This window comes from Lutra lutra, chromosome X (assembly GCF_902655055.1).
Source record: "Lutra lutra chromosome X, mLutLut1.2, whole genome shotgun sequence".
In the NCBI taxonomy this organism is placed as follows: domain Eukaryota; kingdom Metazoa; phylum Chordata; class Mammalia; order Carnivora; family Mustelidae; genus Lutra; species Lutra lutra.
In genome coordinates this window covers 99,095,947-99,113,358 of record NC_062296.1, presented here as the reverse complement: position 1 = coordinate 99,113,358, position 17,412 = coordinate 99,095,947, and positions in this window count along the sequence as shown.

Here is a 17,412-nt window from a genome sequence, read left to right as displayed (position 1 = left end):
CATCCTCGGCTTTGGGGATCAGCTGAAATTCTAAGACAGTAGGAAAGTTGTCCTTCAACAAACCATTATGTGCAGTTCATGGACGGTGACTCTGGACTCGTGCTCTCAGCTGGCTGTAGGCAGGAGCTCATTCAGGAGAGAGCCGAGAGCAGACCAGCTATTTCCGGCCCTCTCTGGAGGACGCACTGACAGCAGGATGGGAGCTGAGCCACAAAAGGGGTATTACTATTCCTCTGACACAGCTTTCATATACATTAGAGTTACTCCCACAATTTAGTGTACCGATTAGTTTGGTCTAGTGTTAGTGTATAATAGAACGTTAGCGCAGTATTAGTCCACTATTACTGCTAGTTGAGCATTACGATTAACAATTAGTTTAGTATTTGTTTAGTATTGAGTAGTAGTAATTACTTTCATATTAGTTCGGTGTAAAGTTTACTATTTAGCATTATCATTTAGGTTAGTATTAGCTTGGTATTAGTTTGGCGTTACTTCAGTATTTAGTGTTAGTATTTAGTATTCGTTTAGTATTACTGTTATTTTAGTAGTTATTTTAGCAATAGCCTAGTGTAAGTATATAGTATTAATCTAGTATTAAATATTCAGTATTAGTCTTTTTGAGTACTTAGTATTAGCCTAGTGTTAGTACTTAGTTTAGTGTTAGTCTAGTATTAGTGCTTACCTTGGTATTCGTGTAGCATTAATACCTGGTGTTGGTCTAGCATTAGTATTCGTCTAGCATCATTGCTCAGTATTGGTCTAATATTAGTGCTTAGTATTAGTCTAGTATTAGTTAGTTTAGTGTTAGTCTCGTATTAGTTCATGATTACTGTTAGTTTAGTGTTCAGTCTTATTAGTTTAATGTTAGCTTTAGTATTAGTTTAGTATTTACTACATGTTGTTCGCTTCGTATTAGTCTAGTGTTTGTATGTAGTTTATTGTTAGTGTAGTATTTAGTACTATGATTAGTTTAGTACGACTTTGGTATTAGGTCAGCTCAAATATTTGCTTCATACTTAGTGTTGGCATTTAGTGAAACATTACCTTAGTATTTAGGGTTAGATCAGTCGAATATTACTGTGGCATCGGTACAGAGTTTAGCATTAGTGTAGAATTTAGTGTTAGGAATCACTTCAGTATGACTTTGGCATGAGGAGAGGGACAGTTCAGGATTTAGTCTCCACATTTACGTTCGTGTTTGTTAGGTGTTGGTACTGGCTTAGGATTTAGTATGAATATTGACATCCCATGGCTCAGAGATAATGGAGTTTCTACAAGTTTGAGCAAGGACCTCCTGGACAGGGTAATTCACAGTGTCCATGAGACTCCAAAGAAGGGACGGTCATGTTTGTCACCCCTCAAGGGTTGAAGGCCCAGAGGCATCAGGGACCTGGAGGATACCAGATAGCGGATACACTCTGAGGCACACTGTGGCATCACAACGTGGTGAAGAAATTGGATCTGCTCCCTTGCGGCTCTGTGGCAGCTCCATGGACGCTGGGAACAGAGCCACAGGGCAGGAGCTCATGACCTCTGCTCCCTCATTGCTTAAATCTGGTAATTCTGAGGGCTGCACGGTATTGATCTCTGTCTGATTCATCAGCTTTAAAGGGGACTCTTGAAGCTCGGCCGTGAGGGATGGAAAACTGCACACTTTTGTCTACCGCGCACTCCCTGTTCAGCTGCTTCTTTTCCTAGTTAGTGTTGTAATTCCCGAGAGGTGCACTTATGGCATTGAAGACCACACGTGTCTGTTTGAAAGGAGTCAATACAAAGTACGATTGTCCTTTTTTTCTGTCTCCTTGCCCTCCCATCCTGGATCCCAAATAGGATTTATAGAAATCATTACAATATGGAGTCTCTTCTGCGACTCCTGAAAACCATGAGCTTCCCATGTGTGTTGGTTCCCAGCAATGAGAACCTACAGTGACCATGAGTGCTGCGATTATTACCCAATGTGCACTGTTGAAATAAATAGGGGTCCGTTAAATCCATGCACTGAAGTAATATGGACGCTTTGATTTTGCAAAGTCTAAATAACCTTAGAAAAGCATTTGAATGTTCAGATGTTTATAAGAATTGCATTTAAAGTCTCTAGAATGAAGTGTAACTATAGATCAAATTTCTATCAGTTTAGGGAATATCATTGCTATAAATATTTGATTTGATATTTCGAACGTTGCAACTAGCTCGTGTCCCAGGAAGTGAATTCAATCTGCTGTTCCAAACGATTAGGACGAAAAGTAGCAATAAAGACGGAAGGCTTTCCCTGCTAAGTTTGGGTTTCGGTTCGAAATGAAACAGGACCTCGCAATGAAGGGAAAATCTGGACATGCTTTCAACATAAGCCACTTTCCGCAGCTTTAGGGAAATTTTGGTCCAGATATAAGTCATGAAGATTCACATCGTAGATATTTTGGGGGACGGCCAAGGCAACACAACCACACTGGCTTTTCATTACTGACTTGACCTCGTTGAGGCTACCCTGGGCTTTACATTGTGTGGCGGTGCTGGTTTTCCACCTTTTAGCCCATTTATGGACCCATTGATAAGGACTCATAAGATGTGTGCCCATTTTCTGTCTGCCACCAAGTCTTCTGATCCTCAGACATGCTTTCACATTTTTAGGACTAATACTAGACCAATACTAAGTACGGATGCTAGTCGAATACTAAAGTAAGCACTAATGCTAGACTAACAGTAAGCCAAGTACTAACACTAGGCTAATACTAGTTACCAATACGAGACTAATACTAAATCATGCTAGGCTAATACGACATGCTGATGATCTTAAGGTGGGGAGCCTTCCCCACCGCGGAGGAACGCATGCTCCTTTGACACATTCCACTGTGTTTGGTTCCTTTCTTGATACTGTTCATGGCCTTATGAGCATGTGTTCACAGAGCTGACCATTTGACCCCATGTGCATGGACAAACTGTACACGTGGTACAAAGATGGGGTCGGGGGGATGCAAACCAAAAAAAAAGATGTATTGCAACATGGTTTGAATAAAAGATGACAGTGGAATGAATTTGCAATGAAGACATGTGGTCATTTCAGGGTCCCCAAGGTCCTGTGTGAACAGATTTTTGTGTGGGGGAGGGGATGGTGCAGGACGGATTAGCATTTTGTGAGTTCGCATGTGAGTTTTATTTTCGAGCTATGCTCTGGTGTCAGGGTGAACGCTTCCCGTGGTGAGGTTTGCAATAATTAAATTTTGCACGAGAAACCTTAATCTGGCTGCAATTGACTCAGACCTATCCCCAGGTCCACTCAAACTGACCCGAAGAATGTGATTGGTTGTAGAAATTGGGGGGGGGGGAGTAAGCTCTTCAAATAAAGCATTTATGCCTCTCTCTGTTGAGGAGGAAAAAAACTGGGTGCTCTTGGGAAGTTAATGAGACTCTCTGACTCCGTTTACCTTGTAAGAAGGGAGAACACACCCCTAATACTGAGGGCCAGTCATCTACCTGAAACATCTCTGTAAAACTCAGGTTTGGTTTCCAGGAGGCAGACTCTGAGATATGGATTAGTGTGCAGGAGGGCTTTGAGGGAAAGTATTGGTAAAGTGAGGGAAGCAGGGTTGGGTAGAGAGGGAGCCTGCCCATGGTTCAATCATGATGGAGAACCCACTCAGGGCCACCTGGGCCTTTGTAGCTGGAACGGCTCATAAGAACCCTTCAGGAGGACCTAATTGATTCATGGAGAAAGTTAATGCCACCTTGGCAAAGTTCTCTAGGATTCCAGCTGCTCTTTTGGGGAAACAATGAGGAAAACAGAAGAGGAGGTTGAGCTGGTCTAGGATTAACGACATATGGTCACTGTCTCCCTCCTGTATGGACTGGACCATTTCAGAGTTTTCCCTGGGCCAGCACCTCTGAATGACCTGGGTAGCTTACCTGCTGGGACCTGTGTGTCAGTCTATCTATCCTCCTATCATCCATCTATCCATCCATCCATCCATCCACCCACCTATCCACCCATCTATCCATCCATCTATCCATCATCTGTGTATGTATGTTTGTATATATGTATGTATGCATCTATCTATCTATCTATCTATCTATCTATCTATCTATCTATCTATCATCTATCCAATCATCCACCCATCTATATCATTTATCTATCCATCTATCTAAATATCTATATATTTAAATATCTATCTCAATATCTATCCATCCATCTACTTATCTGTCCATCCATCCATCCATCTCTCCATCCATCCATCATATATCTTCCATGTATCTATCTATCCATCTATCTACCAACCTTTAGATCTCCCTACCTCTATATTCTTCTGTCTCTCTAGATTGAGATAATTTTCCATGTGCCAGTAGTCATGTGACATTCATCTTTTATAGAAACGCTCATAGAACATTTCAACCTATGGGGTTTAAGACAGTGCTTGCCAACATCTTTCATGGTATAGCTCCAGAGCCTTGTTTCTGCTTATCCAGCCTACTGGTGGGGAGAAGACCACTCACCACAGGCATCCTGGGCTCAAGGGCAGAGAGAATGAGCATCTTGACCCGCCATCACCACTCATAGTGATGCTTGAATCCTAACATTGGTCTGGGAGTCACTGGGAATGGGTGAACGAGACCCTCGTTCATGTTCTGCCTCAGTTTCCTTTGACAAAATGGCTCCATCCACTGGGGTCTTCTGTGAAATATCCAGATTTTGTCTTTGGCAAATCACAGACTCCCATTCAATAGTGTCTGGACATCCTTCAGCATCTCCAGAGACAGCACTGGGGATGAGGGACGCTGCTGTGACGAGAGGACCACGAAAGAGGGGATGACTTGAAAGGCTTACATGAGACGTTTACGTTGAGCGTGGAACATCATGGCGTTGAGTTGGGCCGAACCAGTCGGACATCCACAAAGTAATCACAAATCCCTCATGTTGACTTTCCGTGAGATCCAGGAGCCCCACCGAATGGCGAGCACGGACTTGCTTGCTCTAGACTGAGGACCACTTCATTACGTGTACTTTGTCACCAACGCACAACCTCAGGGATGCGATCCAGGTGGGGCCACACGTCCCCAGACCCCCTCGCCCACCTGACCCAAAAGAATTCCCATCTGGATCTTGGTGTCTCAGAGCCTATCCAAGGTGAGGGTGGTGAGGGCTGAAAGGCTCCTGCCCTCTGTCTCCGGTTGTCGTCAATCTTGTCCTCGGCTCAGTTGTTATTTTTCTAATTCACCTCCAGATTCTTAATATTTATTGCTCCGTATAAAGCAATATGCACTTTGCCGGTAAGGAGGCGGCTGGCGTAATGCCGCGCCGCATGCCACGCGGTGCTCTTTGTGCAGAGAGGAATTTTCACGGCGACCCAAGCAGATATATTTCCTGAAATATGTAAACTGTGCATTTGAAACATTGATGAGCACTTATCGCTTAGCAGTTAATCAATGTATCTAAGATCAGCTCTTATAGGCTGAAAGATACAATGTAATAAATGGTTGCTAGGCTTGATTAAATAGTGCGAGGCAGGCGAGGCATTTAATCAATCTCTGGGGCCGTTTACCGGGAGCGTGCCACGGAGCGAGAGCGGTTATTGCGGTGATGTGACAAGCCATAAAACGAAAAATAGAAAATATACTGCATGGAAAGTAATAATATTGTAATCAAAACGTATCTATTTTATACACAAGACAAATTCACAGAAAATAATTCCAGACGGCCACATTGTGCCTCCGTGCGGCACGTGTTGGGGGGGGGGTCACTGCTAACATGGGAAGGTGCTGGGGGGATTTGACCTAAGGACCGCTTTTATTTCGCTAAGAATGGGCTCGGTAAAGGAATGCTTGGAGGCCTTCCCGGTGGTGAGTAGAGGTGAGGGTCACGTTGTGGAGACACATGAACCCCAACCCCATCTTCGTGCCCAGCTCTACCACCTGTGTTAAAATAACAGCATCAAGAGGTACATTTTGCAAAGATAAGGGGTAAAAAGTCTCTGGTACCACAGGTTGCCTTATTGGTGCAAATTCTTCAGTCTCCTGTATTAGTGATTGTAGGGAGTGTCCTGGACTGCGGACAAGTTGGGGGACTGAAAGGCACAGAAACGTATTCTCTACCAGCCCTGGAGACCAGCAGTCTGAGATCCAGGTGGGGCAGGACCACGGAGATCCAGGCGGGGCAAGGATGTTGAGATCCAGGTGGGGCAGGGCCGAGCTCCCTCCTGAGGCTTCAAGGGAGGGTCCTTCCTCCTCTTCCAGCTTCTGGGGCTACAGGTGTCCCTGGGCTGGTGGCCACATCCCTCCCATCTCTGCCTCCATCCTCATGTGGCTTCTCCTCTGTGTCTGTCTCTCTTCTGTCTCTTATGAAGACACCTGTCCTTGGATTCAGGGCCACCTAGATTACCCAGCAGGATCTCATCTCACAGCCCTAAAATTAATTACAGCTCTAAATACCTTTTTTTTTTTCCAAAAAAGTTTCCATTCACAGGTTCTAGGGGCTCAGATACAGGCGTATCTCTTTTAGGGGGTACAGTGAGCCCATATCATGATATGCATGTGCACTTGGCAACGGGATTTGCTGGAGGCTCATGGACGTCAGCAGATGTAAAGCCAACAGTAGCCTGGGTATGTTTGTGTGGTTGGGCTCGCCCCCTCCTATCTCTGCATCACCATGAGAAGAACCTTCCCCAGGGAGCTGCTGTCCCCTCAGCCTGCACCCCAGAAGTAGGAGTGGAGCACACGTCCTAGGTGCACGGTGGTCCACAGAGCATGAGAGACACCTGACGCAGACCCGAGCCAACCTGCTCCCTGGAGCTTGGAGAGGAAGCCCCGGGTTTGGAGTCCAGCCCAGCTCAACAGGACTGCATGAGGGAGACTGGTCTTTGACCAGTGAGTTCCCTTGGAGACAGGACTTGTAGGAAGGCATAAGGTTAAATAAGTTCCCAAGGGTGGCATCCTCATCCGACAGGATTGCTCGCCGTAGGAAGACACTAGGAGGAGACGGGGACCACAGCCCAGGAAGAGAGGGATCCCTGGAACCAAATCTGTCCCACCTGGATCACCGACTTCCAGCCTCCGGAGCTGGGAGAAGGACGTGTCTCCTGCCAGTGAAGCTGCTCCATCTGGGGACATCTCGTGAAAGCAGCCCGAGGCGGCTGGTTTGGGTTTCCGAAGCAGGCAGGTGACGGTGTGCGGGCCAGCATCTCTGCCCCACCGAGGGCAGCATTGCAAAGCGCCCCCTGTCCTGGTGGCCATCACGTGTGGGGCTGCCAGTCCCCAAGGCTGGACGGTGCTCGTCTCCAAATCCATTGGCACTCGAGCTAGAAGAAGCCATGAGAGGACATCAGGATGGTGACGGCGTCACAATAGGGGAGCACGAAGCTGGGCGTCCCGAGCCACGGTTAGCTGAGAACACGTCCCAGCGGACGCACTCGGTTTGCGGGGGCCCTTCTCCGGACAAACCCGGCTCTGTTCCCCAATGGTAGCGCAGGGGCACCTCAACATCGTCAAGTGATTATGTGAGCGCTGCGGCGAGGTTTTCGTAAATGGGAAACATGTGAGCACAATTAGGGCCTCCTTGGCGAGCCCCCAATTACTGTTAGCCCCACGTGTTTGGTTTCAGACTCGGGATTTGGGAAACTTCCTTTACGCCGTGGGGCAATTTAGGAACAAAACAGACCCCTTCCTTTAGACCCAGAAGGGTGTGGGGGAGGATAAGGGGGCCCGAGTTTTGGGAATGGGTTTCGGTGGGGGGACGTCGGTATGCCCAGGGCTCCGGGACCTACGCGTGCCACACAGGGTTTCGGGGACAAGGCTGGTGTTTGAGGTTACGCCCTGACGGGTTCCCCTCTCTGGTGGGATCCTGCATCCTTCAGCGTCTACACGGCTGACCACCTGGGCCCACCGTGAAACGTCCAGCCTGGAGGGACGTAGGAACGAGTCGTGGGGGGATGTGGACCGCCGGAGACAGAGACTCAGCACACGCTCATTGTTGCATTCGCAAGAAGGAGGTATAGGGCCAACAAGGAACGTAGAACTCGAGCTCCTCCTTTGTCTCTCCCTCCCTCCCTCCCCTCGTTCCTCCCTCCCTCCTCCCTCCGTCCCCCCTTCCCTCACATGACAGACTTTTCCGTTTTAAACGCCCTAACCCTGCCGGTCGTGATCCGAGAGTCCAAAACCAGCGCCAGCGGTTCCGTGAGCCCCTATGGTGCTGACCGTCCGGCCAGAGAAACGACTACGTTAGGGCTGGACGTTGCTGCCCAACGGTTACCGATAACTATTTGCTACTTTCTCATGCACAAAGTCCCTGACCTTCCAGCAAGTTCTGGTGGGAAAAATACTTAATCCCTTTCTTTGTTCCAAAAGAAGAAAAATTTGTTTGTTTGTTTTTTTCTTCCTCCATCGAAGAAGTAAAAAGTCCGGATGCGTATATAAGCGGCTTGAGCTGACGGCATCGGAAAACGGGCAAGGCAAGCCCGTTCAGTGTCTCAGAAATCTCTAAAAAGACACCATGCCTTTCTTTATTCCAAAAATTCTTTTTTTTTAACTCAATGGAATTTAAATTACACATTTAAAAAAAAAACAAATAGAAAAATCCTTTTTAACGAAACTGAATTTAAATACAAAAATTTGGAAAAAGAAAAAGAAAAAATTCTTTTTACCGCATCTAACAAATTAAAGGTCATCATTGCTGCATTAATGGCTTGGGCTGAAGGCAGAGGAAAACACACACTGTGTGCCCAGAAAGGGTGTAAGTAATTTCTAACAATATCTAAACCGTTTCTTTCGTACATTTTTTTTTTTTTACTACATCTAAGAAGTAAAAGTTAGTATTGATATATGGGTTCCTTAGGGTAAATGTGTAAGAAAACAGACAATATATGCCCATTGAATTTCTCAGAAATTTGAGGTTAAGAAGATGACATCTTGGCATAAACTCTAAGTTTGTACCAAAAAGCTACATTTGTGATTTTTTAAAAAATGTAGGGATCTACTATATAATTCCCGGAAATAATTTAATGTCTTTTCGCGAAGAATAGGTCTTCGACACTGGGATAAAGACTGGGACCACTTCCCGACGCTGGAAGCATGGAAAAGTCCACGTTTGGGTACAAAGCGACAGTTCGATGTGACCGTTCCCATAGGGGAAGGCGACCGAGACACAGATGGGCACCAGGGGCGGCCCTGGGCATGGGGTCTGGATGTCCGTGATGCCAGGAAGACCCTGTTCCCCTCTCTGGTGACACAAAACAGAACCACGACCAGCGAGCATGAAAACCACAGACACCAGAAGGGCGTGAATGGAAGGGACACAAAGGACACTAGATCCTTGGGAAGGGGGGAGCCCATGATGGCAGAGAAAACGCACAGTCCTACGATTCCAAAGTCGTGGTTTTCTATTTTGGTGACAAACGCGGAGCACGGGGAGGATGAGATCAGACACTGTCGCTCTGCCCGGCAGTACGGACGTTAAGACGGAGAGACGCAAACGTGTACAGGAGACGAGACTGAAGGCGAAATCTTAATAATTTCGAGGCACGGGAGCGTTGCAACGGGGTCTCTTTGACTGTATTATGCCCCAAATTTACAGCGCGCGCTCCAGAAAGTTGTATTTGCAAACCCAGGCTCTGACATCCCTCCGATCTCGCGTGCTGCTGAACACGCATGGACAGCGGCCGTGCGGAGGCTTGTACCCACCCCCCGGGACGGCGTGTGCACGACGCCCCCCACCCCACGTGTACCCGAGCCCCGCAGAGAGACGTCTTTGAGACAGTCTCCCCAACAGGAGAGATCAGGGGGAGAATTGAAATGAGCAGGGGAGGTTATTTCCCTCACCAAGGTTGCGCGGAAAGATGGATGTAATTGCAAATCGGGAGTTTATGAAACGCAGCCGGCACACTCGTTCTGGAAAGACGGTTACGGGGACAAGAGCGTCCCCGCCCCCCCCCGAAGGAGGACCCCCGCCTGGGGTCTGCCGGGATGCTACTGGCTCTCCTCCCGCTTCCCTTCCATGCCGTGGGGACCTTGGAACTGCGGGGGTCCCGACGGCGTGCCTCCCCTCCTAGGCAGATCGTTTCTGTTTTCAGAAAATACTGGGCCGTCCTGTAAAAGAGTTTTGTGCTCCTTATGATTTTTCCTCATTGCATTCTGTTTTCTCCGGCGTGCACCACTGTCGGAATGTGTTGTCCAATGCCCACAGCATACACAATAGGTGGGAGTCGACCGTGCATGTTCTGGGGACAACCCCGGCCAACTGTAGGCTGTTGGCGATTAGGTTTTGGGAGTCATGAAAAGTTACAGGTGGATTTTCTATGGCACCGGGGATCTGTGCTCTCTGAGCAGGGGTCAGCGACGCTCCTGTGTGGTCTCCAGCTGTCTGTTGGGGAAACAAAGGAACATGCTGTCCAGGTCAGCGGGATGTCCCCTCTCCCCTCAGAGCTCTTTGGGGCCTTCGGGGACGCCAAGCCAGGAGCACCCTGGGGTTTCTCAAAGTTCCAACCACAAAACCACAGGAAACCATGGAATGGGCTCAGAACATACAAGTCCTAGGAAGGAAAACCATTACTGGTGTTGAGCCAATACTGGCTCATGGCCTCGTCCACAGCCCAGCAATGGGTGGCCACCGAGAAACTGAGCTGAAGCCTGGCCAGTGTACAAGTGAGGGGTAAGGCAAAGCTATCCCCCACCGTCCAACCTCCCCAAGGCCATGAGTTTCTAGGAGAAAATACTCAATCCCAATGTGCCCGCCATTTCCTCCTTCCGAATTAAGAGGCACCACTAATGATCCTTTCAAACATCCTATGACTGTGGTCCTCACGGCCAGGGATGTCCACGGTGACTCAGGGATGGGTATCAGGACGGTCACGTTCAGAAAGCGTGTAAGGAATTTAAGCTGCATGTGGTACACATGGGGATTAAACGCACCATATTTTTTTAAAGAAATTTTATTTATTTATTTGACAGAGAGAGAAATTACAAGTAAGCAGAGAGGCAGGTAGAGAGAGGGAGAAGCAGGCTGCCTGCCGAACAGAGAGCCTGATGCGGGGCTCGATCCCAGGACCCTGAGACATGACCTGATCCAAAGGCAGAGGCTTAACCCACTGAGTTACCCAGGCGCCCCAATGCACCACATTCTTAAAACAAGAGCTGGTTGTGATGGGATGGTTGAGGAGCCAACCAGAACGTGATGATGAGGTCAACCCGGTGCAAAGGGATGTGGGAATATTCTCACCTTCCCACGGGCCTCGTTTCTGGATGTTCTGCTTTGTTCTGATTTGTTTTTTCTCAGTAAATCTCTTAATGGGAGGAGGAGAGAGGGTCCTCTGCATGGCGTCATCATGGACCATCATGGAGATGCATTTATCCCTGGACGCCAGGAGTTCAAGACAGTGACGAGGACGCCTTTTGACCCAGTCTTGTGGGAAATTGGATCAAGGACGGAGCTCGGAAGAGTTTGCGTGTTGCATTTCCTATTTAGGAAGAGGACACTGGCCCTGGGTGCAGAGACGCTCTGGAAGCAAAGCAGGTGTATGTGAACAATTCCGTTTCCCACCACCTAAATTTGTCCCCAGAATGGAAGCAGAGATAGACCCCGAGAACCTCCCTGGTGCTACTAGGATCATCACAAACATCTTTCTCAGACCCATGCACCCCTTGCCAAGAATTTTAACTGCCCCAGAAAGCCTCCAGGGTCATTCCAGTTCACGAAAATCGTTGTAAAACTAGGATTTCGGCTCCTCCTCAGATAAAGGGAACCAAGACCTCACTCACGCACGCGGCGGAGTTATTATCGAGAAAGCACTCCGCGCATTCGCATATAATGTTCTGAATCGGAATCATCTGCTCGTCGTAAAGCAAAAACGAGGCACCGTGCCCATGAAACAGAATAGGCCCTTTTTTAAAAAAATGTTTGCATGAAGAGCTCACATGTACGGGCGGTGTCACACGCTTCCCAAAGTAGTTGCTTTAGAACCGTTAATAAATATATCTGTGTTTTGTATTACGCCACAGCAAAGGACGTTGACAGCACGAGGACCCAGCGCGTTCATTTTCTCTCCCTGAAAGCCTTCTGGCCGGTCATAAACAAGCTGTCGGGGACGGCGTGCGAGTAAATTCACTTATTTCTCTGCGATGTGGGCATTGCTCCTTTCTGTAAGACGCCGTATGGCATTGACATTATTGATCGGATGTTATTAGATATATTAAAACTCCCAAACTACTTTTGAAAATATAATAATTCTGCAAGTTTCCAGAAACTTAAGAATGTTAAAAAAAAAAAAGAGAGAGAGAGAGAGAGAGAATAACCAATAACTGAACATTGGGCAGAATTTAATTCTACGTTATGAATAAAATCGTCTTCACTTCCCACGGAGGACCTCACAGAAACGTCTGCCCGTTTCTGGCAACTAGAGGTAAAAACCAGCACAGGGATCGTGTGTTGGAGCAGAAACTAAAGGGACACTATTGTCCCCGGGGTTAAAATTTCTTTTGCAAAAGGTGTGGTCCAGGAATTCGTTGAAGTATCCTCAGAGGTGGACCCACATGCTGTGAGTTACCCTATATGTCATGCAACGCTACTAGCGTGTAGACAGAAAGGAAAATGGAACGAGGAGGACATTTTAAATTATTGCAGTTGTGTCCGTCCATCATGAATGAACAGGGAGTTATAAACCCCTCAAAAATGGACGGGGAAGATGAAATCAATTATCATTGGTATCTGTCTTTCCCCTCACATTCGAACTTGAACACACAACGCTTTAGGGCTTTACAAAGTCAAATTGAATACCATCTCTTTGGACCTAATTTCATCTCCCCTTTGTGGTTGAGGGTGGTGCTCCCGCGAGAAGGTTGATGAACCCAAGAGTGTGCACAAATTTGCCTAAATTACACTGCGCCTGGTGGAACCAGGTAAACAACAAATGTTCCAATGGGCTTAACATTGACCAAAATGTAAACGGTTAGAGGTGGGTTTCATGTGCCAGGTAGTGGGCTCTGTCCAGACATGGAGAGCACCTTGATGCTCGTCAAGCAACAGCATTCTGGATGGCAAGTTTGCAGCTTTTCCAAGAGAGCTAGCTGGTTTCCAAAGGGGGCTGCTGCACTCTGGGGGCGTCGGAGCTGGGGGTGCAGAGAGGTTTCTCCTCTGACCCCCACTCTGTTCTTCAAACTCTTCTGTCCTGGGGCCTTCACCTCTCCTGTACTTCCAAGCTGCTCGAGGACTTACTGATACTGCTGGAACCATGCTGGAGAGTTATATTCAGTTCAGCAAACTCATATTATTTTCCATCATCCATCTACCCACCCAACCATCCAGGATCTACCAACCTTCCATCCGTCCACCCATGCAACTGTCCCTTTATCTATCTATCCATCCATCCATCCATCCATCCATCCATCTACCCATCCATCCATCCACACATCCATTCACCCATCCACCCATCAATCATTCTGCCATCCAACCATCCAGGAATCTACCAACCATCTCTCCATCCATCCATCCACCCATCCATCCATGCAACCATCCACTCACCAATCGTTCTTCCATCCATGCATCCATCACCCACCACCTATCCACCCATCTATCCTCCCACCTATTCACCCATCCATCATCCATCCATACACCCATCCATCCATTCATGAACAAATACATCCATCCTTCCCTCCTTCCATCCATCCGTCCACCCATCCACGCATTATCCATCAGTCTACCCATCCATCCATCATCCGTCCATCCTTTGCTCATTGGAAGATGAAGAAAATATCTTCCCCTTCCTCACAAAGATCTCGGCATCTCCTGGCAGGAGACAGGGATCATGATATGGGCACATTTGGGCAAAATAAATGGTGAGAAGACAGACTTGGTGCCCAGCGGGGTAAGCACAGAGGTCCTGTGGGCTATATCCAACTTGGCTGCCTAAAGAGGAGTATTAAAACTAACCATGGTGATGTCATGCATGTGAATGGGGTGCAATCTGGATCTTGGTGTTTTTATTTTGTTTTAATAAAACAGATACCAGCTTGCATAGAAATTAACTGTGCAACATAATGGCTTGTAAGCAGGGGACTTCTTGTGTTGTGCCCATTACGAAATCCCATCAGTAAGGTAATATTTGGAACTTTACAAGATTTATTTACAGTGAACCCAGGGAAACCTCTCAAGCATCGAAAACACAGTTGCTCATCTGCTTTTCATGCAGCAACACCTTCTCGCCTGACAACGAGGATCTGGTTGCTTGAGATTCAGCTGCAGGTCCTACAGGAAAACGGCGACAGTTGTTGGCTTTTCCCGCTAAGCATTTCCTTGTGAGGCTGGACCAGCAGAACCTACATTCTCTACTTGCCTTTTCTCAAGAGCTGCGTCTGGGGGCCAGAGCGCTGATGAGTCCGTCTTGCATGAATGGAGAGTGTGAAGGAAGAGAGGTCTTCAGGACATGCTGGTGAGCAAAGTAGGGAGCTCTTCCCCTTTGATGGTCTTTCTCCTCTCTTTGGGGGAACATTTAAATATGGAGAGCTGGATTTGCAAATGTGGTGCTGGGCTTGGCTGGGGTCCTCGTGTGTGCGCCGTTGGCTAGATCAAAGCCCATGTAGTTGCCATGGTTTGCTGCTGGTTTGCAGAGTCATGTCCTGCCCCCAAGAGGATGGTCATCACACCCTGATAGCCCCAGGGTTGGGGGTGCTGCTGACCAGCTCCCACATCCATGTCTCCTGGATCCCACCGCCATGCCTGCAGTGGTGTTTCTCCGCAGGCTGCCCTGTGTTTTAATGTCATGGTTGAAGAGGTTCGTGATCTCGGTAGCTTTGCTCTCATGTGTCTGGGGTATCAAACCTGGGTCTTTGAATTGTTAATGAAGCCGTAGCTGAACACTGTCTTCAGATCAAGAGGCCGTAGACCCTTCCTGCCCGTCCTTCCCAACCTGACACTAAATCATTAACGATTATTCCTCCACGCTTGAGTTTTCAGACAGTTGGTGTATAATGATTCTTGCTTTCCTACGTTTTTGCGGGATCTTGACGAGATGGTTATATGGGGCTCTGTCAGGCCCTAATGGAATTCACCCGCCCCGCATTCACCTCTCCCTTTCCCTGTTTAGTGGGATGTTCTTGTCGTGGGATAAATTAATTTCTTGGACAGGGCTCGCGTGAGAATTTCGAGGATGTGGCTTGTTATTTAATTACTCGTTTAACCAGCGGCCCTATTCAGTATCGTAAATGTCGTCAGATTTAAACCCGTGCCTAATTCCTCCGTCCCAATGGCGCTAATCGCTGGGCTGAGAACATAAGCCGAAGCTGTCAGCCACGAGGTATGAAAATAAGCATCGGGCAGCTCTGACCTGTGGGTGGGTCTAATGGATATTTATTGCCTTCTGCTGCGTTGTTGCCACCCGACACCTTCTCTGTCGTCTTTGAGGCTCTTGGGCTCCCCCGGGAAGTCATTTGCACTCGGACGGAGGAGGGGAACTGGGTCCTTTTTGCCCAAGACTCAGGGCGGTGATGAGAGAGCTCAGTTTAGAAAAACAGGTGTCCTGTGTGAACTGTGTGGGACTGTCACTTCCAGCTTTGGGAAAGTTTTGGAAACAGCAGGTGTCCTGGGGCTCAGGCATCCGGATCTTTCAACCCAATGGAAAGGGAGGCAACAGGGCTTCTCTGTGCAGGTAGAGGTCTGCCCGTGGACACGGTTGCTGTTGAGAGGCAATCTACAGAGATGGGGTTTTGCTCCTGTCACCTTCTCAATTATCCTGTTTGTTATTTGGAAGATGCACTCCCATTTTGAGCAGTTTTGCAACACAGGGAGGCAGTGCTGTGTGCGTTCATTATAGGATTTTCTTTGGGAGACGTTTACGCAACACGTCTCCATCCTGATACGCCTGGAACGAGGTCCTGATGCTTGCAGTGGCTGTGCTACTGGTGGTCAATGAGAATCGGTTAAAATAATGAACATCAGAACGACCCAGGCTTCTGCCTTTATTATAAGGACAATGACGCTTGATTAAAAAAGAAAATAAAATAAGGAAAGAGAGCTAAACACAGCATTGAGTTCTCTGGGATGCCAGGTGGCAGAAATAGGCTTGTTGGTAGAACGGGTGCTTTATCTCCCGTTCTCCCTTGCGGGGAAGCAAGGGAACGTACCGACATGAGATCCCAAGGGAGCCGTGGATTCAGAGCGTGGTGAGGAAAGGCAGCAGGGTGGGCTGCCCTTACCTGCACTTTTGTAGGAATTCAAGGCAACGATTGTGGAGGAACAACTTGATCGTGAACCAGGGGAGAGAGGCCATCCATAAGCAAAATCACTAAGAACACTAAGAGAACAAGCGAAAGATCACAGTCAGCAATGTGGGTGGGCCTTGTCTAATCAGTCAAAGGCCTGCATGGCACCAAGTGTGGACAACAGAGGATTCTCTCTCTCTGTCTCTGTCTCTCTCTGTGTCTGCTTCATCTGGGACAGAGCTGGGTGTGCATATGTGGGATTCCCGGAAGCTTCCAGAACACCTGTCTACACTGCCACTAGGCCCCTTTTGCTTCAGTGCCTGGTATGGGTGGCATTTGTGAGGGCGAATGCTTTTCCTTTATTTACTGTTCCACCCATGTCCCTTTGGACACAACGCAGGGTTTTTTTGCAGAAATCCTCTATTTCTCTCCCTCTCTCTTTTTCCGTTTGACTTTTTCCAACAAGGTGGAAGCTACGTGTCGTTCTCCAACCTGCCCGTCTAATCGAGACAAAGACCATCACCGTAGGGAGCTCTGTCCTACATACACTCGGCTGCAAATCTCTTCTGTTGAGACGCGTGCACAATTTTCCCCCCGCTCTGTGCCTCAGATATGCGTACGGTGAAAATGAAACCGTAGGAAAATGAAGCGCGTGCACAATTTTTCACCCGTGGTGCTGTGATCCCATCCTTAGCCGCCCCAAGCATGGCCTGGCGAGCTGTCCGCGTAACGAACACACCACGGGGACTCACCCATTTTTGCTTTATTTCCTCATGTGCCGAGGGCACGTACAGGATAGATCGACAATTGGAATTGAACGCTCTGTGATGGGCTTCTTGAATCCTCCCCTCCCCCAGCCCACGGGCTGATAAGTGACAGTTGCACAGCACTTTTCCTGCAAAACACCGGTGCTTTCTCTGGTTCAAAATAAAAAGCACTCCCAGTTTAGGAGGAGAACATTTTCTTTCCTTCCTTCCTTTCTTTCTTTCTAAGATTTTATTTATTTGACAGACAGAGATCACAAGCAGGCAGAGAGGCAGGCAGAGAGAGAGGAGGAAGCAGGATCCTCCCTGAGCAGAGAGCCCGATGCGGGGCTCGATCCCAGGACCCCGAGATCATGACCTGAGCCGAAGGCAGAGGCTTACCCCACTGAGCCACCCAGGCACCCCACGGAGAACCTTTGCATCATTCTTGGATGATGTGGGCGATGGGATCCATCTAATGCAACAGATCCTGGAGAAAACG